General features: G+C 43.7%; 1 protein-coding gene across 5 annotated transcripts in view; it reads right to left on the bottom strand.

The window, feature by feature from the left end:
* The window catches only part of LOC126345346 (uncharacterized), a 997,319-nt gene that overhangs the window by 211,134 nt on the left and 760,068 nt on the right, over positions 1-26,117 (bottom strand). Inside the window, exon 1 of one of the 5 annotated variants that reach the window (XM_050002098.1) lies at positions 6,062-6,371. The exons of the other annotated variants lie outside the window; for them this stretch is intronic. The gene's annotated coding sequence lies outside the window, so the exon portion shown is untranslated. Of the gene's footprint in view, positions 1-6,061; positions 6,372-26,117 lie in introns of those variants that run through there. 5 annotated transcript variants of the gene reach the window in all.

The following is a 26,117-nucleotide window of genomic DNA, read 5'->3' as shown; positions in this document are numbered from 1 at the left end:
ATGTAGCAGCTCAGACTCTGCGCCTACTGACACTTACCTGAAACAAAAAGAGAAATTGAAGTTAGATAATGGTATAGATAATCACTAAACACAATAAGCATTTAAAATTTTTTTTGCTTATCATTCTAGATGTAGATGTACCATGCGGAACAGTGTTCGTAACACAACTGCTGTCAGTCATCCGCTGTGATTCGTCATAATCATGTAGGTTTCGCGACAATCAATCTCCCTACGCACCATTCGCGAATGGAACAGGGCAGACGGGAGTGACTTATAGTGCTACTGCAGCTGTCCTCGGCCGCAAACCGTAAGGTACCATACTGGGCAAACAGGGTGAACTCCATTGCCACCGACAACATTTCAGAGCTTGTTCAACGGTATTTTCTGAGTATTTTGGTATGAGGGACCTTTGCTCTCCGTCGACTCCTTGCAGAGTATTTTCGTTCGTATGGTTTCTTTCCCCCTAGTGGATCTGTCTCTGTACACACTGAAAATGTCTACACGTCGGTGCAAATGTGGGCGGTATGCACTGTGTACCTTGTCCAGAAACGAACGAGCTCCATTCACTCAGGGTACCTTCTGTTGACAACAGAAATGACGAAGTTACTCCTCGCCCTCAAACTTCCATTCGGTACTACTGATTTATGTCTCGGGTTTGTTTTTCCGGCAGTGTTATTTGTACGTTGACAGTGATACACAGTACTACGGGTAGGTTGACTGTTGAAGTTAAAATGCGAACATTTTAGGTTAGGCTCTACAGTGACCGTTATTGAAACCAAATGAAACAAAAAGTTAACTGTTACTAGTCAATGCTCATTTAAACGCGTTTCAAAGGTTTAAACCTCCATCATCAGGTGGATTTACATTTGTTAGTGTGTGCTGTATTACGATTTTTGGAGAAACTTATGGCACTGTCTAGTGGAGAAACAAAACACTATTTCAGAACATGGTTTTGGCTTTCTTTGACAAAAAAACTGAACGTAATCTAACTGCAGAAATAAAATGAGTGAAACAGAATACCTCCAGTGAACATAGGTTCCTTTCACTCTCGTACAACATCACATGTTTACTATCATATTTCGTAAACAAAGATGGTGTTTGGAAAATATTAGGTGCAAAGTATCATGTAGCAAAAGAGAAACATTATCACAAAGTACAAAGAAAATGCATCATAACAACGTTATTACAGAATAAGTTTTACAGCATTTTGGAGCTCTTTGTTTTGAGGTGTTGAATGCATGCGTTGCGATAAATATTTCAGGTTTTGTCAAGTTTATATAGCTTAAACTTCATACTCGTTTAAGCCATATAAACTTGAGATTCTTTCTAGTTTGTGATAATGTTGCACCTGATAGTTTCCTGACGCTGTCTTTGTTGACAAAATGTGACAGTATACATGTGATGTGTTACGAGAGTGAAAGGAACCTGTGACCACTGGAGGTATTTTATTTTCACTGCTAGATATTTGTTCATTTTTTTTGTCAAAATCTCACAGTGCCATGGGTTCCTCCAAAAATCGTAACACAACACACACATATACCATACAAACAAACCTAAATCCACCTGATGATGGAGGTTCGAACTTTGAAACGCGTCGTGGAGATAAATGAACAGTGACTGGTAACAACAGTAAACTTGTTCTTTCATATGATGACTGCTGAAGAATTGCTCGATATGCAGCTCATGCATGAGTTCACTAAATGCCATGGAAGAGCGGCTACATTGTTTCCACAGTGACGACGTCCATATCAAAGTCATTTTGTGTTTGTACAGATGAGGGTTGTCGCATTACTCTGTGTTTTGTGTTTTAAGTTTTGGTACAGGTTTTTTTATTGTTGTGAAGGCAATATCACATATGTTTCTCTGTTGTGAAACAAAGGTAACACTGTTCTACAAAAAAACCTTTTTTTTCTATTTCTGATAAAAATATTGTGATCCTAGTTGTATTTTGGGTGCTGAATTGAAAACTGTTTTTGGTTTTTTTCTGTCAGTGATAGTTTATGAGTAATCGCATTTTTATTTCTCTTTTCAGTTTCTGATATAGTGCAGCAAACATGAGATGAAATTCAACAAACAAATGCACATCTTTATGATGTTATAAGTTCATCACAATAATGGAGGGTGGGATCTAACATGTAGCACAGTAACCTTTGTGTATACACTTTGAAGCATTTATTTGGCATGAGAAATTACAGAAAATTGACAAACAATGAGCCACTGCCTTGTAATGCACATCACTTTTTTCTCTTGTATTGTGAATCTTTCCTCTCTCAAATGATATTCCAGCAATAATCTGCTAACATAGAAGGTACCCACTTCCCTTCATAGCGCCTTTCTATGGTAGAAATGTCTTTATGGAATCTTTTCCCATGTTCACCCGATACGTCACTACAACTCTCTGTGAAGTAGTCCAGATGAGAGTCCATCTTATGTACCTTCAAAGACATATTGCACCCCTAATCTTGATATGCTTTAATCATATCCTTCACCATTGCTTTGTAGTTAGTAGCTCTTCTTCTTCAGGAAGTTTTCCGACACCATCTTGAAACAGTCCCATGCCGTTTTTTCTTTATCAGTTAATCGTGCTTCAAAATTTGCATCTTTTTGCTGTTCCCTTCCTTTATTTTTGCAGCTGAAATACGCGGGAATTTAGTAGCTAGATATGCAAACCCACAGCCTGTTGGATCCATGGTCTTCACGAATTGTTTCATCAGGCCAAGTTTGAGGTGAAGCGGTGGAAGTAGTATATATTCAGGAGCTACCAGACTTTCACGTTGTACATTCTTTTCGACAACTTTTTATCTTCGCCTAGGCCATTTCTTTTTCAAGTAGTGAGAATTTCGGTCTTTACTATCCCACTCGCAAAGAAAACAGGCATACTTTGTGTAGCCTTGTTGCATTCCCAGTACTATAGCAATTACCTTGAAATCTGCACATATTTTCCATTTGTGTTCATTGTATTTTAATGGATTTAGCATCCTTTGTACGAATTTGTAATTCTCTTTTGTCAAACTAGCGTAAGCTACTGGAACAGAAGGCATTTTATTTCCGTTATGGAGAAAAACACCCTTCAGACTTGTTTTCGATGCATCTATGAAAAGTCTCCACTCCTGTGAAATATAAGTGAAATTTAACCGTGCTCGGAAATATGACAGATAGTTACTTGTCAGTCAAAACAGCCACTCGTTAAGACTGACACAAATTGCGGCTAACATCACTGTTGTAAACTCGATGCCATGAATTGTGAATATACATATATATACATATTACATAAAAGGTATCTCTGACAACGATATTTTGTATACATATTTGAATTTCCCACAGTAAAATGGTCTAGAAGCACATACTTTAATATCAGAAATAGAACCCATGTCGAACAGTGTAATCACAATAGCAAAACGAATGCCTCATAATTACATTGTTATTGTGTAACGAGCCGCCAAAGGGCACTGGTCCCTTACACCAAAGCTCAGGAACAATCTCTGGAGAACATACAAAATTGTATCGGCGGAGTTCGTGTTCAGCCCGTATGCAAGTAACATTTGTTTGTGGTTAGTTGTGTAATGCTTTTAATGTTCCTGAAATTGTATTTAACTTCTTTTTATTTACGAGTAAGATTACTGGACTAGTTACATTTTTCAACACTACAAATGTGAGGCTATAGTAATTAGCTGGAGGATGCAACATACTGGAATATATAGTGAGTTATTTTATTCCTATTTGCAATGTATTACTTCAACACCAAAGTCTTGAACAAAGATGATACATATTTCCAAAATAAGATGTAAGAAGCGCTATTTTTGACTGAACCTCTGTCCGCATCATCAGTAATGTTATTAAAAATTATGTGACTGACAAAGGCTACTGATCTTATACTGTTTTCTGTGAAAGTTAGTCGAGTCCTTCCAAATAAGTCAGGCATGAACGCACTTACTAGTGACTGCTGGTATAACCACTACAACATTACATTATTAAAAATTTTAATGGTTTGACCGCAATATGAAAATTAAATGGCAACTGGTTTCGATTGACTAAGTTGACTAGCAGCCATCATCAGCCGAAACCTGTCATCTAACTGTTAGCGCATCATATAGCGACCAAGAACATTAAATTTTGCGGCAAACCGTGGTGGATACGCGGTTCTAGGCGTTGCAGTCCGGAAGCGCGCGACTGCTAAGGTCGCAGGTTCGAACCCTGCCTCGGGCATGGGTGTGTGTGATGTCCTTAGGTTAGTTAGGTTTAAGTAGTTCTAAGATCTAGGGGACTGATGTCCTCAGATGTTTAATCCCAAGTGCTCAGAGCCATTTGAACCATTTAACTGCTCTCTGTTATTCAGCCGGGTAGCGTGCCGCTCGCTGGCTCCGGAGGCCGCGCGGTTTGTGGCGCCTTGTCACGGACTGCGCGCCCCCTCCCGCCAGAGGTTCGAGTCCTCCCTCGGGCATGGGTGTGCGTGTTGTTCTTAGCATAAGTTACTTTAAGTAGTGTGTATGTCTAGGGATCGATGACAGTGGCAGTTTGGTCCCTTAGGAACTCACATACATTTGAACATTTTAATATTGCGCCAAGCTGACGTGTTACTTTCGTTACGCGCTCTTGATGAGCGTCTGCCTTCCTGTGACCAATTCAGAATTGTCATAACCGTGAATGTCTCAGTTCACACATCAATCGCTCTACAGTGAGTAGACGTTCAGTTACGTGAAGAACCTGGACGAGCTATAAATGAGGATAGAGAGCCTTGTGCACTCCCTTGTTTTTCAGCAGGCTATTGATCGCATCAAACGTCTACGCTGTTCACAGAAAGACATTCGGTCACCAGGACCACCTTATAGGGCAACAAGCCAGCATGTCTAAACGTGTCTCACTGTTCACTAGGCTACCCTACTGAATACCGGAGAGCAGTGGAAAATAAGGGCTGAGGCCTCACACGGAGTATAGCTACTGTAGTATACTAGACAGAACTGCGGTAAAACTAAGCGGCAAATGCACAACTAAGTTTCATCCGTTTGCCTTAGGTTCGAAGACTGATTTGATGCACTTGTCCACGCTAGTATATCCGTAGTAGTCTCTTAATCTCTATACAAATACTATATCCTGCATCTATTTGAGCTTGCGTCATTCATCCTTGTTCTTCCCCCACAAACCCCCCTTTATAGCCCCCATACTTCCTTCCTATTCCTCGAAGCTTCACGCTGTGTCTTATCAAACTGTTCCTTGTTTTTGTCAAGGTATACACTCTATCACAAATATATTTTCTCCCTGTTTCACTCCAATACCTCTTCACTTGTTATTCTATCCATACATATAATCTTCAGCATTATTCTGCAACACCACATTTCAAATGCTGTAACACCACATTAGCAACGTAATCTTTGAATAGCGCACCGGACACTCGATTCTTTTCGAATTCTTGGCCGACACACTCGACTCACTCATTTCATGTACTCTCGAATGATAATTAAAAAAATGGGAATCACAGATATAGTATTACAGATAAAAAAGTATGACAGTATCTCCGTGCAGACGAAGTAAGCATGAAGCTAAAGCTGAAAACTTCTGGGCCGAGAGGCCATAGTCTAAGAATGAAACTGTTGACTGAAGAGTGGTTCCTGTCGGCAGGAGACATAATGAAAGCTACAGTTGGCTGTTTATCTCTGAAGATGTCACCTGCAGATGGGGACGAAACGTCGAGGAATGGTTTTAGGCATAGATTATAGCCTCTCGGCCCAGAAGTAAGCCGGCTGGAGTGGCCGTGCGGTTCTAGGCGCTACGGTCGCAGGTTCGAATCCCGCCTCGGGCATGGATGTGTGTGATGTCCTTAGGTTAGTTAGGTTTAATTAATTCTAAGTTCTAGGCGACTGATGACCTCAGAAGTTAAGTCGCATAGTGCTCAGAGCTATATGAACCATTTTGAACCCAGAACAACGGCCTTCATCGTTTCAGTCTCTTCTAAACACTCTCCTCTATGTGATGTAATGGTGGGTGAGATGTGTTTTTAGATGTATACGATTCTTAGTGACATATAATGGGCGCACACCTTAGACAGCAGTACAGCAGTACTCACCACAGGCTAATAGAGTCCAGAGCTACGCACGGAGCTCATTTTACAGAACGTCGCGGACTGTCGACCTCAGGCGCTGACCACGGGAGGTCGCTGTGTTTCTCGGAGGACGAGGGAGGGCCGATTATTCACGTGACGCACGTACGACCTTACATCGCTGCCGGACGTCGCTACGGTACCGATCACACGCACACAGTCGACTGGACGCGCCGCATGTCAGCAGCGGTGCCGCGGCGGGCCGGTCTGGGGCTCCGTGGCTCGGCAGAGCGCAGCAGGTGTCGCGTCCGCCGGCGGCGGCTGCCCGTGCTCTACTGCCGCCAGCGACGGCGACAGCGCGCACCCCGCCAGCCGGCCGGCTTTCTCCTGCAGACACGTGACGCCCACGCGACCCAGACCCCAGACCAGCTGCAGCTGCAGCCGCAGCCCCCGCTCTGCCCAGCTACCCGCTGGCCTCGGCCTGCCGGGCGGCTACCGCGCTACAGCTCTCGAGCCGTGGCACCAGCAGCAAGCGCCGCGGTGTGGCGGTATCGGTACTACCAACATCCCCGAGGAGCAAGTCGGCTTTACACGTTGTCTCTTCACGACCCGTCAACTTCCGCGGCTGGTGTAAAATATTGGTTGAGTACGTCGGTGTGTCGAGGAGTGTTGGGTTGGGTTGTTGTGGGTTGGTTGGTTGTTTGGGGTTTAAGGGACCAAACAGAAAGGTCATCAGTCCCTTGTTTCAAAAGTGCTCCATTCCGCTAATGTGAAATCTCAGGAAAGTCAGAACAATAAAAGGGAAAAGGCTAAAAACGTAAAAGGGCAGTCATGTTGTCAATGGTAAAAACAAAATGAGGGAAGTCAGCAAGAGAACGAACCCAACGCTATGCTGAAGCAGTATAGGAAAGACCACCTGTGACTTAAAAGGTGCAACCGCTAGAATGTAGAAGTACGTATGGGAAAAGGGGACTAACCAACCCTTAAAAAAGGGGTAAAAACGGAGTAAAAGGGGAAGAAAAGAGGATCTCGGTCAGGGAGGTGAGTCGGGAATCTCCAAACACGGCTTATAGTGGGAGACACCCAAACACTCACCGCCCTGCCCCAACACCTGTTAGAGATTAAAATCCTTACAACTGAGAATAAAAACCACTTTCCCGGAGGAATCCGACAACCAGAGAGACCAACCGGGAATCGTCAGCCAACATCAAATGGTAATGTGTGGTGGAGTCAGTACATAGCAAGCAGAGCCAAAAGAAGGGGGCAGTCAACCAAAATGTGGGCTACTGACTGGAGGGCTCCACAACGACAAAGTGGGGGTGGCTCATCACGCAAAAGAAAACCATGGGTCAGCCTGGTATGGCCAATGCGGAGACGACACAGTGTGGTCGAGTCCTTTCGGGACAGGCGAAAGGAAGAACGCCACGGATCTGGTGTCACCTTAAGTGCACGAAGTTTATTAGACTGGGGTGTGGCCTCCCAAGAGTTGGCCCATGACTGTGCGAAGTTGGATTTGATGTGAAGCCGTAATTCCGCTGCAGGAGGGGTTACAGAAAACGGGGGGTAAGTGACTGCTCCCCCAGCCAAACGATCAGCGAGCTCATTACCCGGGATACCCACATGACCAGGGACCCAAAGAAAGTCAATGGAACAAGCAGCACGGTGAATATCAGCGAGATGGTCATGGGTGGCAGAGACCAAAGGATGGCGCGAAAAACACCCGTCAATAGCAAGAAGTCCGTACATAACAAAACGCGGTTGTGTTGGGACTGTTTAATAAAGGTAAGGGCCTGGGAAATTGCCATCAATTCCGCAGTAAACGCCCCACATGTAGGTGGCAGCAGATGATTTTCCGTTCCAACATAGGGTTGTTGTGGGGGAGCGAGGTCATCGGTCTCATCGGATTAGGGAAGGACGGGGAAGGAAGTCGGCCGTGCCCTGTCAAAGGAACCATCCCGGCATTTGCCTGGAGCGATTTAGGGAAATCGCGGAAAACCTAAAGCAGGGTGACCGGACGAGGGATTGAACCGTCGTCCTCCCGAATGCGAGTCCAGTGTGCTAACCACTACGCCACCCCGCTCGGTTGTGTCGAAGACACCGAGTAGACAATTACCTATCTGATTAAAAGTATCCGCACGCCAATCAGTGGATACTGATATATGGTGTGTCTATCCTTCGCTTTTACGACGTTTCGAAGTCTGCTGGGCACATTTTCCTGGAGCGAAATCGGCGTTCTGACTCACCCAAAAGGTGTTTCACTGAGTCCAGGCCGCGCCTAAGAGGCCACTCTAGTTTAGTAACGTCACTGCGCGGCTTGCCCGGTTGGTCTATCACGACAGCCATCTAGCGGTAGAGCGGATGAAACTACGAAAATGAGCAGACACATTATCTGCACGCAGGAATAAAGAGCAGTTCTAAACTGGCGTCAATCCGCGCACGCGTAGTAGGTAACGATAATTCGCGCATGCGCGCAAGGGTGTACCACGGTGCTTTCTGATAGTTGTTTGGTTATTGTTAGGCGTCTAGTGGCTAATTTCAGACGTTCTGCATGTTTTCAGTAAACAGGTTTCACAAATGCAGAAAGAAATTTTTTTTTGCAGTAGACTCTTATATACTAGCTGTTTGTGGAAGGACTTTTTCTAATGATAGCTTAGTATTTTAGAAATGAAATGGAGCAGAGAGGAATCAAGCGTCTGAAATCTGGCGTACAGTGAGGAAAGGTGTATCTATGACCCACTGTATCATAATAAGGTAGTCGGAAATCGTTTCTTTCTGAGGAATATGCATATAACGTTATACGGTGATTCTCTATTTGTACCGTAATGCCTTAGTTTACGAAAGTTCAGGTTTGATTTAACTGTACATCTTGCTTGATTTCAACATGCAAGAAAAGAGAAACTGGCAGTGAAAGGGAGAAAGTCCTTGCAGTTTGCTCCGCTGCCACAGACGAGGACTGCAAAATTCTGAGTATAGTCCAAACTTGAAAAAATGACGCAAGGTCACCTAAGTATTGGTCATTTAATGTGTTGCAAATTGCAGTGCATACATCCACAACAACTTTTGAAATGGTGGGCTGTGCTATTCTGTGGCTAAAAGCCAGACTCTTTTAAAGATTCCCCATTCGCCAGGAAACGTAATGTTACAACCAGCCAGCAACATAACAGGGCGTTCACCGGTATTTTATTGGTGATCTAGGCTGGTATGATCACATAACATAACCATATAATTCTTGCTCTCTAGAAGGTGAGATAGCCTCCCTCATAACTGTGTCACACTTTCTGTTTCCATCTCCTATCATAGACAGCACCTTCTCGAAACAGGCCATGTCCTTCCTAACGAAGTTCCTAAACTCTTTCGGATCTTCGGGCCTCAGCACTTTCATTAACAGTCAACATATTTCCCTGCCTTGACTTTTCGTTTTCGTCGCCGTTCAGCCCTAATCCGAAGATTTACTGCCACTGCCAGGGCAATAGCTCCAAAAACAAGTGGATCCTCTATGTGCAATATGCTGTATAAATGTAAATTTCGATATACATATGCCTGTGTAATCAAGTGTCGTAATATAAAACTGTTGCGTCTGTAATTCAGAACAGTACTAACCAACATTAGAGAAAAACTATTACTTCAAATATTATGGTAGAAAACAATTTCTTTATAAGTAGGAACCTTGAGTCCACAAATAATTTGAACGTATGACGCTTCAGTATATCATACAGTCGCCCTTGAGTTGCGCGCGGTAGAACGAACGACTTTACAAGACATCAGGACATAAGACATCTGTTTTCTTTTGGCGCGTACAGTCTGCTACTACGCATGCGCGCTAGGTATATCCCTCGTAGATGGTGTAATAGGTCGGAAGTGAACTAGTCTGTAGTTACAGGTAGGCACGTTAGGGGCGTTGGTGCATGGGTGTAAGGTTTAGGCACATCGTGTAAGCTTACATATTAGGGACGGTATAACCACCATTCTTGTGCCCCTCCCATCTCTTTCTTTCTCCTCTCCATCACAGCTTCGAATTTTACCGTTCTATTTCTCTTCCTATAACCTATCTACCTCTTATATATCTCTTTCACCCCATTCTATCGTCTTATGTCTCTGCTCGATGAGAATAACTCACAAGCTGCAAGAACATAACGAGAAAATTCCCAACTAACAATGGGACTGACATTCAGAAAAGAAAAGTATGTTTACTTTCATATACATAGTCATTATTATTATTATTATTATTACTATTATTATTATTATTATTATTATTATTATTATTATTATTATTATTATTATTATTGATTGTTATAATTATTTTTTATTGTTATAATTATCATTATACTACTGTTATAATATCTATTTTTTTCTTTAACATCAATACAGCATAATAGGCTATATGTGCTTAATGTTAAGTAGAAACTGTAACTCGTTCAACCTGAGTATGCCTGCTTAGGTGTAAGAGAGGGCCTGAAGGCCCTAATCTTGCCAGGTAAAATAAATGCATAAATAAATAAATAATACGGGCTTAACGCGCGGCTTTCCGGGCTGGAAGAAGCACCGGTCCCCGGCACGAATCCGCCCGACGGCTTTGTGTCGGGGTCCGGTGTGCCGGCAGCTCTGCTCATGGTTTTTAGGCGGTTTTCCATCTGCCTCGGCGAATGCGGGTATGATTCCTCTTATTCCGCCTCAGCTACACTATGTGGGCATTGCTGCGCAAACAAGTTCTCCACGTACGCGTACACCACCATTACTCTACCACGCAAACATAGGGGTTATTCTCGTCTGGTGTGAGACGTTCCCTGAGGGGTTCCCTAAGTGCTCCTCCAGGACATCAAAAACTCCCCTGCGTCGATGGGGTCGAGCCCCGTCTTGCATGAATCACATATTGTCGAAATCAAGGTCACTTTGGATAAAGGGGATTAAATCATCTTCCAAAACCTCCACGTAACGTTCGGCAGTCACCGTACCATCAAGGAACATCGCACCGATTATTCCGTGACTGGACATTGCAAACCACACACTCATGAAGAGACTTCTAGATACAGAGATGACTATTCTCAGTCCCCCAAATGCGGCCATTTTGCTTATTGACGAACCCACCCAAATGAAAGTGGGCTTCGTCACTAAACCAAACCATGCATACGCATACTAATTCCCATCATGCCCCGCGGCCAACCGTGCAGTTTGAACGTCCCAACGCAAACCGTTCAGAAGTTATGACGATTTTATTTCATATAGTTCAATAACTCCGCTCTGTATCAACAGAGTGCTTCAAGGCAGCATCTGGACGTACCTACAAAATGGATCCGATGGCTCTCAGCACTATGGGACTTAACATCTGAGGTCATCAGTCCCCTAGAACTTAGAACTACTTAAACCTAACTAACCTAAGGACGTCACAAACATCCATGCCCGAGGCAGGATTCGAATCTGCGACTGTAGCTGTCACGCGGTTCTAGACTGAAGCGCCTAAAACCGCTCGGCCACCGCGGCCGGCCCGGACATACCTACAGTCGGTGCCCAAAAGAGCCCAAATGAACATTCAACTGGAGTTGTAAACTGTTACTACTCTAGTCCGCAGCTCGTGGGCGTGCGGTAGCGTACTCGCTTCCCGCGCCCGGGTTCGAATCCCGGCGGGGTCAGGGATTTTCTCTGCCTCGTCATGACTGGGTGTTGTGTGACGTCCTTAGGTTAGTTAGGTTTCAGTAGCTCTACGTTCTAGGGGACTGGTGACCATAGATGTTAAGTCCTATAGTGTTCAGTGCCATTTGAACCATTTATTTTTGGTACTACTCTGTGTTGTTTTCAGTCTTTCCATAGTTTGTCCAAACCCGTCTAGCCCTGTGTGAGGCTGTATAGTTCTTACGTGCAAGCAAGTCACCTCAACAGCAGCAGCTACTAGCGGCAGTAGGGGTTCTCTGCCTGCCAAATTTGTATTGGACGTCAAATATATTAGGTGAACACAACAGAAAGAAATAAACTGAAGAGCAAAATTGTTTTGGGGAACTTGTATGACGCTTAGTACCATTTTTAAAATCAAGCTTCCGAAGAACCTAAAAAAGAAAGTTTACCATCAGTGTGCTGTAAATTTTGAGTTACAGCCCTGAGAAATTGATTTTTAATACGAAAACTACCCAAAAACGGAGGGTTAATCAGCGAACAATGCCGAGTTTTCTATAGCGAATCATAACGAGAGTTAGGAAGATCAAAAAATGAATCTGGTAGCCGGCGGTAGTGGAATTCGTAATTATGTCGGCATTAATAATAATTCGGAGGGGTGGACAGCCTGGTGCAAGTCTTTTAATTGGACGCCGTTCCGGCGACAGTATGGAGCATCGAGAATTGGTGTCTCGTCTTTCTGGATGTCTCCCGTACGCAAGACAGCGAGTGGGATAACAGCCTCCTTTACAAACTTACTACTCAAGTGGTCTTTGCGCCACACATCCGTCTCCTCCAGAGATGCCTATAACGACGACCATTACACTAGTGCGTCCAGTAAGGGGCTTCGTCAGTCCGCAACCTCGTATGATTGTGAACCGAAAGCGACGGCACCTACACTCTTTTCACTAACGATGTGCTAATCGGCGATCGAATGTAGACAACATGCGTAAGTAGGCTGTTTAGGTTTTCATATTGGTAACGCCACATAGCGCTCTGTATGAAAAATCACTGGCTGTGCTGTGCGCAGTCTGTGGCTAGTTTGCATTCTTGTCTGCCATTGTAGTGTTGGGCAGCTTGATGTGAACAGCGCGTAGCGTTGCGCAGTTGGAGGTGAGTCGCCAGCAGTGGTGGACGTGGGGAGAGAGATGGCGGAGTTTTGAAATTTGTAAGGCTGGATGTCATGATCTGCTATGTATATTTTGACTATTAAGGTAAATACATTGTTTGTTCTGTATTAAAATCTTTCATTTGCTAACTATGCCTATCGGTAGTTAGTGCCTTCAGTAGTTTGAATCTTTTATTTACCTGGCAGTAGTGGCGCTCGCTGTATTGCAGTAACTCGAGTAACCAAGATTTTTGTGAGGTAAGCGATTTGTGAAACGTATAGGTTAATGTTAGTCAGGGCCATTTTTTGTAGGGATTTTTGAAAGTCAGATTGCGTTGCGCTAAAAAAAAAAAATATTGTGTGTCAGTTATGTACAATTTTTCTAAGGGGACGTTTCACATGGCTACCTTCGGCATCTAGGCCAACGCCTCCAAGACGTTACGGATCGTATAATCACCTGGTCTCTGAAGTGGCATCTGGCTTTCATGCCGTAAGGAATTGCCACAAGCATCTGGAAAAACATTCCGTCATCTGTCATGAATGGCAGTTATGATTAAATGTGACTAGTAAGATAAAGCCAATAGCAAGAGAAAGAATCCTACAATAACATTACTGGTGAATATTCTTAACATGTCACATCGTATAATACTTGGGTGAGGGGTGGTGGCAGGGCGGGGGGGGGGGGGGGGGGGAGTGGGGAGGGGGGGGGGGAATACTAACAAGCGATATGAAATCGAACGATGATGTAAAAACAGTATTATGGAAGGCGAATTGCAGCCTTAGATTCGTTAGAAGAGTTCTGGGAAAGAGCAGTGCAAATGTAAGGGAAATTACGCAAAAGGCGCTAGTGCGACCAGCTAGGGAGTGTTGTTGTAGAGTTTGGAGTTTTTGTCAGTTAGGCATCAGAACGGATATCCAACAAATCAGGCACCGGTTCCTATGATCTTACTAGGTCCACATAACCTACATGAAAGTGTAAGAGGTGCAATCCCGAAGAAGACTGTGCGACAATTACACTGCTACTGTCGGTAACTCGCTGCTGGTGATGGAGGTGGTAGCTATAATGAACCACAGGGAATTTTGGTGCCACTTTCCTGGACGTCTCCCATGCTTACGATAGTGAGTGGGATAAAAGCCTCGTCGCCAGAGTTTTTACTTGAGGCGTCTCTGTTCCACATATCCGCCTCCGCTAGACATACCATCAAGGACGAACATTCTACGTGCAAGGGGTCTCATTGGACGGCAACGTCATATGTTGGTGTGCCATAAGAGTCGGTGTTGCGCCCGATACTCTGCACTCTTTCCACTGCCGATGCTGCAGTCGTGTATCGCAGACCGTTCGCGCTGCATACAGACGACATGGCAGCCTTCGGTCGTAGAATGAACAGCTAGCTCTTAGACCGAATCCTCATGACGAGATTGATTGTTTAACAGCTTTTAAAATATTCCCGCCTGTTATGTGGTGAAACTGTGGGGAAACTCACCGTTTCGTCCCCCTCTGCGCAGAATATCTTCAAAGGCTATGACGGTCCGATTTACACCCTAGCACCCTACTGGCTGCAGTAAAATTTCGTTTTTGCGTACTTTCGCGCAGAGGAATAAGGAAGCCAGATTTGCACCTTCATTGCATTTGAATTCAAAATAAAATAAAGGTGTCTCCAAGGACTAAGCTCTGTAAAAATAGCAAAGACTTCTTTTGAACAAAAAGCTTTGGGTGCAACCATAAGTTTTAATAAGTTTGGCAGTATACAATATTGTAATGTATATCTCCCTGCGGTTGATTCATACATTTCCGAAGCCCTGGGATAAGTTTCAAAGGTATTGTTTTTTCGTCTGAATTAAATCAGGCTGTAGTTTGAAGTTGCATACCTGTAGCAATACAAGCATTTAAAATAATGAAGCGACTCGTTAAGCTTGTAGAATGCGTATTCATTATGGTTGTTTTCTTTGGCAGTAAAGATACGACTTTTCTGTCCTTATCGTCATTAGAATGGTAGCTTGCGTTACAATTACCGTCTTAGATTGCGTTTTGTCCTAGTTGCACATGCATATCAGTAGCCACCGGTGAGTTGAAGCTCAGCCCTCGAATTCGACCTCTTTATTGTAAATTTATATCAAGAGACCGCCAATTTTGCCGAACGCAGAAGTAGTGGGTAAGCGCCACAGCTGGTAGATCGAAACACGACAGAGATAGTGTTACGCCACTTGCGTAAACAGACGTTTCGCGTCGTTCTGTACGTATAATGCCACAATGAAGCCAATTGAATGCACCGCAAACTATGATGACGTAACGCAAGAGACACTGAAACAGTACATTGCAGATCCAAAGACACGATTTCATAGCCGATTTTAATTTTCTGAACAGTGTTCCTTTCAGATCGTATCGTTGAATGCTCCTCTGTGATCACTCTTGCTCCCGCGAAACAGGATGTATTATCTCTACCGAACTGAGGCGGATGAAACGTATTACTCTTGCGCAAGAGGTTTGGGAATGTACGTTTATTAATTTATCTCATTAGTGCTAACAATTTAACGCCGGCTTGGAGCATGCGATTGTCACGAACCGATCCGAGATGTAGCACAGCACATTCATTTTACCAGTGGTGCGTCATAGGCAATACCACATGTGATACGAGTGTGCTGCACGCGATAATTTTTGTTACTCGTTACGTGGTCGACTGGAGTCAAAACACTCTGTAAATAAATGAATTTAAGAGAATAGCGTGCCATCGACGTCGAGGTCTTTGGAGACTGTATACTAATTACGCTGGAGAAGGGTGGATTAAGGAATCAGATGAGACCTTTGTTGAAGGAACCGTCCCTGCGTTCATCGATGGTGGTTTAGGAGAGCCAAGAGAAATTTGGATATGGATGGCCGTAACGGAATTTGAACCCTCCTCCTCCCGAATGCTAGTTCAGTATTTCAAACACTGCACCTCCTTGTCCACTGCGGAACTTTCTAGCTAGGGTGAAAACAAAGTCAAGACCTTCACCAGTGGAGGCGTCAACACCAGCAGCACGACTACCGGACGAGGACGAGAGTTAATAGCTGTCTCGGTCAGTAGATCCAGACCGCTAGCAACAGCTGTTCTGCTGAAAATCTTTGGAACATTTTAAGCTTAAACGTGTGAACTGAAAATAGTGTAATAAGAAAACACTCCCAAGTCTCTATGTTTCCGGGCTGAAGCGTGCATCACAGGTACCCACAACACTGTTCAGCAAACATCGAATTTAGATTCGGCATCCACCCACACCATCATATAACGCAGATATTTTTGTCCACATGTAAATTCATTTTCCTAAGCACGAAAATCATACAAAAAATTATCTGAACTTCTCACCATTTCATTCTTAGATGTTGCCTAGGTATACCAAATGCTTGGACACTACAATGTATTGTGCTAATGCTCCTTGTTTTACCACTCATTACTGCATATAGTGTATGTCAGAGTGAGTGATATTTTCTTCGAATGCCCTGCGGGGACAGATTTGAGAGAATCTGAAAATCTATATCTCACATGACGCCCCACGGATTTCACGCTGAGTGTCCTAGTGTATTGCTTTCTTGTTTGATATCCTCGAAGATGTAAAAAATATTACTGTGAAAAAAATACTGTAACCGGCTAGTTTTTCGTACAATGAACAAGTCGATTATCGATAACGGTGTTTTAGGTTTCTTATGAAATTTTACATGCTTCTCGTGAATTATGGAAAAGTAAAAAACTAAAAAACATAAACTTATCTTAAATTTATCGAAAGGCTTACATGCAGAGAAATCGTTCTTTCATTAACCACACAGAATGCACATTCCTTTCTGTCCTTCCGGTATAGCTGCATTTTCAGAATCTTTCTTTGTGTTACATGAGCACCTGTCTCATTTTCTGGGTACACATATTGCAATACTGCTTTTATACTAGCATAGGTATTCGCGACCACAATACATGTCAGTAAGTTTCTTCTGGGTGCGTGACTGCGTTCCAGCTAGTAATGCAGGAAATCTTCATCAGTCCGGTGAACGTCTTTAAGTTATCATATATGTATAAGAATTCCATAAGAATCTTGCAATAGTTTCCGACAATTCAGCTACTTGATAATAATTTTGTAACTGGAAAATTCATAACATGTTGCTAAATTGAAAGCAACGTTTTTCATTTACGGGCTCAACGTCAGCTCATTTCTAAAGCCGACGTTAGCCACAAATCATCTGATCGTGCACATTTGTCGGAATTTTCCTAAATTTCTTCCCAAAATGCATTGCGTCACCTTACTCCTGTTTGATATATTGCTGGCCGCTAGCAAGTTGGTTGGTTGGTTTGAGGGATAAAGGGACCAAACTACAGGGTCATCAGTCCTAGACAGCAATCCGAAGCCGGAACGTAAATCGAAAAAAAAGGGCATTCCAGCAGGAAGTGGCAGACAGTTAAAAATTGGGCGCAATGCAACAAAGTGATGCGGTAGCGCCACTTAGCAAATGACGATGGCTAAAAAGGCAGTGCCCAATACGCAGAAGGCCTTTGACACTGTACCACACAAGCAGTTTGTAGTGAAATTGCGTGCTTATGGAATATCGTGTCAGTTATGTGACTGGATTCGTGATTTCCTGTCGGAGAGGTCACAGTTCGTAGTAACTGACGGAATTTCATCGAGTAAAACATAAGTGACTTCTGGCGTCCCTCTGCTGTTCCTTATTTATATAAACGATTTAGGAGACAATCTGAGCAACCGTCTTAGGTTGTTTGCAGATGATGCTGTTGCTTATTGTCCAGTAAAATTATCAGAAGATCAAAACAAATTATAAAGGGGTTTAGGAAAGATATCTGAATGGTGCGAAATTGTCACTGGACCCTAAATACTGAAGAGTGTGAGGCCATCCACATGAGTGCTAAAAAGAATCCGTTACACTTCGGTTACACGAGAAATCAGTCAAATCTAAAGACCGTAATTTCGACTTTACACCTAGGAATTAGAATTACGAACAACGTAAATTGGAAAGCACACAGAGAAAATGTTGTGGTCAAGACAAAAAGACAGAATCTTATTGGCAGAACAATTAGAAAATGTTACAGTGTAACTTTCTTTAAGAAAATGTGAAATAATAAACTTTACGATTACGTTGTATGGATGTCCGATCTGTGGAATGAGTATTGATGTTGAATTGTCGTGCTACTCTGTGTTATTGTTAGGAAAAGTTTACAAGAATTGCTTTGGCAATGTAACTCCCAATACCAGTAAAGAAATACAGTCACTGCAAAATATATTCAGCCCCTTAAGCACTGAATCCTAATGCCCTGTTCATATGACTAATAAATTAAATTGTCTTACCTCTAAAGCAGCAACGGAGTAACGCAATATATTCTGGTCTCTCATAAAAATATGAATGTGCTAACTACAGGCTCAGCAGTGTGCAATGCTGGCCATAATATTTGAAATGCACTTCAAATTCCTTTGGCTGATAAATGAGAACATTTAAGAAAATCCAACTTCTTTGAAAAATATATGACGTGGGCTGGGAGGCTGTATTGGTTATGGTGAATTTAATACACTCAGTTTCTTTTGGAAAATTATATTGCAAGTTAAGTTTGGATTTTCAAAAAACATCTGACAGCTGAAGCTACATTACTTACAGTTGATTCACAAACAATGAGATTTAAACATCAAGTTTTATCTAACTTCATTAATCCAACATAAATGCGAGCCATCAAATTACACATAGCTCTGTTAACAAATCTTAAAACTATTACAAAAATGAAATATTTGATTAGCCTCTTTCTCAAAATCGTTTACGGACGTGCTGCGGTTACTCAACATTGACAAATTATCAGCCATGTCATCTATACTATCGCGCTGGCAAAAACAAAAATTATAATTATTTAAATCTTTATCTTATTTCCATAAAGACTTCTGCTTCCATGTTCAACAACATTGAGGTACGTGCGTTAATTTAAGTCTTGGTGGCTTGACACATCAGACTATAGAAACTGCCTACTTATCGTATTTCCTTCACAGACAGCTCCTTCAACTCTGGACCAAGCGCTCTCTTACTCCAACAAAGCAGTACAGTATCTTTGGCTCTGTGGTCGCGCAGTCAGCGATCCACATTATCAAGCCTATCAGAGACATTCATTGTTTATAGTACACTAGTTTCATTTTAATTTATTAATATTCTTATCATATTCTGATGCCACATACAGGTGTGCCCAGAAGACGCCTTTCAACAGATCTACTAAAGAGACTGCAGACGCTACGCTTGACCGTCCTCTTTTGGACTACTGGTTCCCGGTCTGGGATCCTTACCAGATGGGGTAAACGGAGTACATCGAGGAAGTTCAACGAAGAGCAGCACGTTCCGTGTTATCGCCAAACAGAGGAGAGAGTGTCATGGAGATGGTACAGGATTTGGGGTGGACACCGCTAAAAGAAAGGCATTTTTGTTTGGGCAGAATCTTCTCACGTAATTTCAATCACCTACTTTTTCCTGCGAATGCGAAAATATTTTGTTGACGCTGACCTGCATGGGGACAAATGATCGTCGTAATCAAAAAAAGGAAAATCAGAGCTCGCTCGTAAAGATATAATTGTTCAAAAAATGTTCAAATGTGTGTGAAATCTTATGGGACTTAGCTGCTAAGGTCATCAGTAACTAAGCCTACAAACTACTTAACCTAAATTATCCTAAGGACAAACACACACCCGTACCCGAGGGAGGACTCGAACCTCCGCCGGACCAGCCGCACAGTCCATGACTGCAGCGCCATAGACCGCTCAGCTAACCCCACGCGGCATGTAATTGTTCATTTTTTCCAGATGCTGTTGGAGAATGGAATAACAGAAAATTATTGTGAATGTGGTTCGATGAACCTTCTGCCAGGCACTTAAGTGTGATTTGCAGAATATCCATGTAGATGCACGTGCAGATGTTTCAAGTTTTTGCGGTGATTCGTTCATCGCTTCGGTGTGGCGCAGTGCTGTTGTCCCGTACTGTACTGGTCGCTGTTCGTTATCTTCCGTACCGGAAAGCGCCTTGGCCCGAGTTGCAAGAGCGCTGCAGACGGAGAGGAACGTGGTGCTGGCTGTGGGAGGAGGAATTACCCGCGGCCGACGCCCATTATGCACAGGCAGGCAGCTAGTCGGCTGTGGGAGGCAATTATTTACGATCGCAGAGGCAGAGCGAGTTGAAGCAGCCGCCGGCCCCTCGCGTCTCGAGGCGCCGGGCAAGGACAGCACGTGCAGCGCGCGGGGAGCGCTGAACACTTCCTCTCCGCGCGTTACCGCCGGCAGCGCCACTCGTGCCTCTACAGCAGTGGTTCCCGACCTCAGCATAGTTACCCCTGAGGGATGAAGCGAAATTTTCTGAGGCGTAAAAACTAAACAATTCGATTCTGTTTCAGTCACGAAACTGCCGGCCGCGGTGGCCGAGCGGTTCTAGGCGCTACAGTCTGGAACCGCGCGACGGCTACGGTCGCAGGTTCTAGTCCTGCCTCGGAAATGGATGTGTGTGATGTCGTTAGGTTATTTACGGGTTAAGTAGTTCTAAGTTCTAGAGGACTGATGACCTCAGATGTTAAGTCCCATAGTGCTCAGACCCATATGAACCATTTTTGAGTCACGAAACTAAACTGTTTTCAAAATGTTATTAGTATTACCACAATTTTATATGGCTCTATTATTAATTATTTCTGTTATCAAATATTCAAATGCGTGTGAATTCATAAGGTACCAAACTGCTGAGGTCATCGGTCGCTAGACTTACACACTACTTAAACTAACTTACGCTAGGGACAACACGCACACACCCGTGCCCGAGGGAGGGCTCGAACTTCCGGCGAGGGGGTGTTCTACATCTACATCTACATCCATACTCCGCAAGCCACCTGACGGTGTGTGGCGGAGGGTACCCTGAGTACCTCTATCGGTTCTCCCTTCTATTCCAGTCTCGTATTGTACGTGGAAAGAAGGATTGTCGGTATGCTTCTGTGTGGGCTCTAATCTCTCTGATTTTATCCTCATGGTCTCTTCGCGAGATATACGTAGGAGGGAGCAATATTCTGCTTGGCTCTTCGGTGAAGGTATGTTCTCGAAACTTTAACAAAAGCCCGTACCGAGCTACTGAGCGTCTCTCTTGCAGAGTCTTCCACTGGAGTTTATCTATCATCTCCGTAACGCTTTCGCAATTACTATATGATCCTGCAACGAAGCGCGCTGCTCTCCGTTGGATCTTCTCTATCTCTTCTATCAACTCTACCTGGTGCGGATCCCACACTGGTGAGCAGTATTCAAGCAGTGGGCGAACAAGCGTACTGTAACCTACTTCCTTTGTTGTCGGATTGCATTTCCTTAGGATTCTTCCAATGAATCTCAGTCTGGCATCTGCTTTACCGACGATCAACTTTATATGATCATTCCATTTTAAATCACTCCTAATGCGTACTCCCAGATAATTTATGGAATTAACTGCTTCCAGTTGCTGACCTGCTATTTTGTAGCTAAATGATCTATCTTTCTATGTATTCGCAGCACATTACACTTGTCTACATTGAGATTCAATTGCCATTCCCTGCACCATGCGTCAATTCGCTGCAGATCCTCCTGCATTTCAGTGCAATTTTCCATTGTTACAACCTCTCGATACACCACAGCATCATCTGCAAAAAGCCTCAGTGAATTTCCGATGTCATCCACCAGGTCATTTATGTATATTGTGAATAGCAACGGTCCTATGACACTCCCCTGCGGCACACCTGAAATCACTCTTACTTCGGAAGACTTCTCTCCATTGAAAATGACATGCTGCATTCTGTTATCTAGGAACTCCTCAATCCAATCACACAATTGATCTGATAGTCCGTATGCTCTTACTTTGTTCATTAAACGACTGTGGGGAACTGTGTCAAACGCCTTGCGGAAGTCAAGAAACACGGCATCTACCTGTGAACCCGTGTCTAAGGCCCTCTGAGTCTCGTGGACGAATAGCGCGAGCTGGGTTTCACACGACCGTTCCTCACATATTCGACCCACTACACACATATCTTGTGCTTTGTCCCGTACATCGCTGATGATACAAGTGATACGTATATGTAAGAAATGCTAAATATTTCAAGAAAATGTGTTCTCTAAGCTGCTGATTGGAACTGCAGTAGTCGAGAAATTGCTTCATTACTCTCTTCGAAACAGGTATAGCACATCACAGCAGTAACTACTTAAGGCACGCTCATCCAAGAATTGCGCCCCGCGGTCGCGAGGCAGTGTAGTTCAGCGCCCCGTCCGCGACCGTGTGTCGCTAGTGTCGCCATAGGAGCGAGAGAGAGAGAGAGAGACAGAGCCGTAGAGCGAGTGAGACCGCGTAGCACTGCTCTGCGCTGGACTGTCCCGCGGTCAGATATAACGTAAAGAAAATAATCTATTTTACAATTGATTTTATGTAAGGGATACAGAGTCTCATTCTTACTGTTAGTAGTTACAAGTGAGTATTTTTTGTTATACTTCGTGCTACAGATTTTTGTATCCCTTTTCAGTGTTTAGAAATCGGATCCTTCTTTTGCCAGTTTGTACGTAATAATTTTAACTGGCTAAGTTTGAAAACTTATTAAAATAGAATTAAGGTTATAAAGCTCTTTAATTCTTACAGTAAACATTGTTAAAGAAGACAATCAACATTTTACACGTTTTTCTTTTTCGAGGATACGATTTTGTCTAGGCTTGGTATAATATTCCGTGAGACTGCTAACCTCAAGGAATTGGTCAAATTTTTATCGCCAAGGAATAAACGGTGCTTAGTTTTAGCAAGATTTAAAAGAGAGAAAAAGCGCTCACAAGTATACGTGGAACCAAACATTGAGAGAACTTTGGCCGCGTGCTTGTGCAAAAGAGAATATTTCTCACGTCGCAGACAGTTGTAAAAGTCATCCAAAGTTTTACACATACGAAAGCGGTCCTTCAGGCGGATGTCGCACTGCAAATCAATCAGCTCTAGTTGAAGGACTTCTGAGAGAGACGTCCTCTGCCCGAAGGGAAAACTGGCGAACAAATATATCTGCCGGCTGGCGTTCGGGCGGTCCGCACTTCCAGCTGAGCGGCACGGCTCGGCCACTGCAGCAACACACGAATTCGCCCGGGGCGCTGGACGTGGGCGATCGCGGGCGCTAGCGCCCCAGGGGCACAGTTTGGACGAGCCTGCCTTAAGGGCTACTATAGTGTTGTACACAGTTTATTATTATTTTTATTATGAGCGGCTAGACACAAAACATTAGCAGCGTGGAACCGTCAGTTTCTGCCAGTTCAAAAGTAAGGAGTGCAGCAATGAAGTAACAGTAGGTATAGTTCACACATCTGAACTTGTTTGATTTTAAATGCGATTGCAGTGTGCAGTGCAAGCAAGAGCCGCAATGGAGAGCAGAAAAGCAGGGGAAGCATGTTTTTTTAACAAGTATGTACTCTCATTGTGAATAGTTAACTATCTTTTCTAAGAAGTGGTTGCGGGTAACACTTGCGTACACCATGAATTCTTGCGTCATTCTGTCTAATACACACACACACACACACACACACAGACACACACACACACACACACACACACACACACATACAAGCTACATAACGTTAACTTTTCACCATTTTAAAATTAAAAGTGTTCCAAGAAAAGTCTTTCGTTGTGCAGTTTAGTTAGGTGCTAAAGTTGACGATCATGTGGCTAAGGGAGGAGACAATAGATGACAGAGGGGGACGGGGGACTAAGAAAGATTACGAACCACTGCTCTAGAGAGCGAAGTCAACATCGGCGGAATCTGACCCGCTTCTTCAAAATGGTTCAAGTGGTTCTGAGCACTAGGCGACTTAACTTCTGAAGTCATCAGCCGCCTAGAACTTAGAAATAAGTAAACCTAACTAACCTAAGGACATCACACACATCCATGCCCGAGGCAGGATTCGAACCTGCGACCGTAGCGGTCACGCGGTTCCAGACTGAAGCGCTTAGAACCGCACGGCCACACCGGCCGGAGACCCGCTTCTTGCCGTTCGCTGTGGCCGAGCGGTTCTCGGCGCTTCAGTCCGGAACCGTGCTGCTGCTACCTTCGCAGGTTCGAATCCTGCCTCGGGCTTAGAGCATATTTTTATTACTTATTTATTTATTTTTTGAGCCGCTTCTTGCTGCCGTGCCGTCAGACCATCTCCTCAAGCTTCAACAAGGAAACGGTAACTACCGTCACCTTACTCATTAGGTGATGAGATTTAGGAAAAAGCATTCATCCGTAACTGCTGCGTGTTTCCTGTAAAAGAAGCGTGTCTTTTAAATACTTAGGAACACTTTTTAATCGAGGCAAGCGAAACCATGTGGACATTGATGCACGAGTAGAATCACTGGCAGTTCAGTCGTCACTTTGCAAGAGTGCTGCAGTATCGCTACCCGCCTCAGACTCTATAGTTTGCCTCTCTCGACGGCATCGAGTGTCATTATTATGGCCCCTTTACACCGAAGCGAACACAAGCGAACGCAGAACAGCGAATGCCAATTCTCTCTGGTGTAAACGCTTGGCGCATTGCGTTCGGTCCCTCGCGGGTCGCATTCGCAAGTGTTCGTTTGTGATTCGCTGGATATCGCTTTTAGAGCGAACCAACAAAGGAAGTTGGCGTCATCCCCGCTTCGGCTCTAGCTTCGATGACAGAGACACTCCAGTCGCTTTGCCGCAATGTGCTGTTTCCGTGCCAAAACTACTGTTCGTGCTTTTTTCTCGGAATGGTAGGATAAAAACGTACCTCTGTTGATAGTAGAGTGTAGATCACACAGCTGGGATGTTTGTGATCCTAAAGATCCACATCATAAAATGCTCAAAAACAAAAAAATGATACTTGGTAAGAAATTGCCGAAAGTTTTGTAAGTGCCAACAGAGGAAGTTAAGTTGTTCCACAGAACTCTACAGGAGTAATAAATGCCATAAAAATTAACAGATAACGTAAATTAACATAAAATAAAAGTACACGAAAGACCTGACCATTTCGTGGCTTACATTCAATGTATCTGACTTAATGCCATGGTTTAGCTACCAATTTACGAGATTTAGATGCAGAAACAGAATAAGTAAAAACTATTTTCTGTCCGGTAACGATGTTCATTCTCTTTGGTATATTTTTACATTACATTACTCATTTTTAATGACTGTATCTCAAATGTTCAAATGTGTGTAAATTCCTAAGGGACCAAACTGCAGAGGTCATCGGCCCATAGACCTACACACTACTTAAACTAACATAAACTAACTTATGCTAAGAACAACACACACTCCCATACCCGAGGGAGGACTCGAACCTCCGGCGGGAGTGGACGCGCAATCCGTGACATGGCGCCTCAAACCACGCGGCCACAATATCTCCTTCGAATTTACCTTCATAAAAATCAAGAATGTTTCCCATTTGGCGCTACATACTGCAGCAATTATTTAAGAAACGGATGCACTTGATATACGGAATAGATAATTTAGGCTAGCGTAACTGAAGCCTGTTGCTAAGAATCGCATCGTTAGTGCCAGCTTCTGTTTTGCTTGTACGGATCGCCGATAATTTGTGTCTTGCTTCGATTTTCGGTTTAGTTCCCGCTAGAAGAAGGCGAATATCGTCCATCGACATGTGGGTCAAGTTTTGGAATAAAACGAGCAATGGTTGCAGCCGGAAATCTCTACGCAGAGCCAAACCACCACTTTTTCACATCTGTACAAAAATTCAGACACCCACATTTCTCTGTGTCTACAACGATTTGCTTCTGTGATCAACAGAGTGCTCGCTATACAAAATGAACTGAGCTGTATTTCGTTTCCCCGTCATACTGTACTGAGTATAGGTTAAGCAACTTAACCGCGACAACGATTTATCACCGAAAAACAGAACACGCAGTACACTTTCTCTTCCTTTCACCATAGTGTAAATGCTTATTCGCAGATACAAGTCAACGATGGCGCCTGCAAGCGAACCCCCAGCGTATCGCTGCGAAAGCGCATTCGCTTGAGTTTTCTCGTGTCCGCTCCGGTATAAAAGATGCTTTAGACAGTCGTGCGTGAGCTTTCATTGTGAGCGCTAGGAGCATAACCAGGCCCAAGCAGTACAAAGACGCCAATAAATGCGTTGCAAACAACAGTTATAACATCCACCGTAGATTGGTTCAAATGGCTCTGAGCACTATGCGACTTAACTTCTGAGGTCATCAGTTGCCTAGAACTTAGAACTAATTAAACCTAACTAACCTAAGGACATCACACACATCCATACCCGAGGCAGGATTCGAGCCTGCGACCGTAGCGGTCACTCGGCTCCAGACTGTAGCGCCTAGAACCGCACGGCCACTCC

This window comes from Schistocerca gregaria, chromosome 1, assembly GCF_023897955.1.
Source record: "Schistocerca gregaria isolate iqSchGreg1 chromosome 1, iqSchGreg1.2, whole genome shotgun sequence".
Lineage (NCBI taxonomy): Eukaryota > Metazoa > Arthropoda > Insecta > Orthoptera > Acrididae > Schistocerca > Schistocerca gregaria.
Note: the sequence above shows the minus strand (reverse complement) of the source record. Positions and strands in the feature narration are given on the sequence as shown.